This window comes from Aplysia californica, unplaced genomic scaffold, assembly GCF_000002075.1.
Source record: "Aplysia californica isolate F4 #8 unplaced genomic scaffold, AplCal3.0 scaffold00151, whole genome shotgun sequence".
Lineage (NCBI taxonomy): Eukaryota > Metazoa > Mollusca > Gastropoda > Aplysiida > Aplysiidae > Aplysia > Aplysia californica.
The window spans coordinates 993,489-994,726 of NW_004797421.1; positions in this window are offsets into that span (position 1 = coordinate 993,489).

The following is a 1,238-nucleotide window of genomic DNA, read 5'->3' on the forward strand; positions in this document are numbered from 1 at the left end:
CACCTGGCTGACGAAAATTTTAAAAAAATAAAGACCTAATTGCATTCTGAAACAATCTGGACTTCATGGGAACCATACAGTGCAAGCAGCCATTTTACAGGCTCCATAACATTAAATGCTGACAAGTACCTTGGTACCCATTCACATCTGGCTGAGGTGAGGAAAATGTGTGTAAAGTGCCTTTCCCAAAGACAACTATATCGGGCCTGAACTTTGAACCCCTAAACTGACAATCTCATGATTATGAGCCAATTATCATTGAGAACCTTTTTTCTTTTTAGACAAGAAAGTGAGAAATTGAGAACAAAATGTAACCATAATTTTTACGAACTTTACGGTTAGGATGTTGTACTACATACAGCATTAGTCTGACCTGATAGGTAGGTACAGTAGAACATGGTGATAGCGGGACTTGTAGTTCCTAAAGAAAAATCCCGCTGTAGGCAAGTTCCCACTATAGGAATGCAAAGGGGAATTACCAAAAAATTACACACTACATACTCTCCTTTCCTTTTACTGTCTTTTTGGATAGCCTAGGCCTAGGGCACATCACTTTTGGAGTGGCTCACATAAAGCATCTCTCCGCACCATCTCTCTGTGCTGCTTGTCCCACCTCACTCATCACTGGACTGGCTAATCACAACGCCGCACCCCTGACTGCCTGTTTGGAGCCCACCTACAGCTCCCAACCCCAACCCCTTCCCCAAGCTAGAGCTCACTCAATCTCTCCCGCTGTATCCAAGTTCGGGTCTTCTCCTTGCCCGGTTAAACCCTAGCACAGTTAATTGAGTTTACATAAGACAAAAAAAGGGAATTCCGGTGAAGTCCCGCTGCAGAGATAGTCCTGCTGTAATGTGTGCCGTTATAGTCATGTTCTACCGTAACAACAATCAGCCTCATAAAAAATTATCTAAAATGTCTTTGGGGTGCAAAACACATTGTCACTTCGCTAGTAAAAAGGCATAACTCAAGTTATTTTGTTTGGTGGTATTATATCTATCTTTTGGTAAAATCAAAACAAAAATGTGCTGGCAGTCACACAAAAAATGCATTGCAAATGCAAGTGAATTAGATGATAAATGGTCTAATTATACAGGGTTTTTTTCCTTTCACCTCAAAAGCAACAAAACTGATATGTGCCATTTTGCTAGCACAGTGACAATATGATATAAGTAGATAGACAGTTTTATTACAATTTATACATGATGAATATTAATATATTGTACAGAATACACACA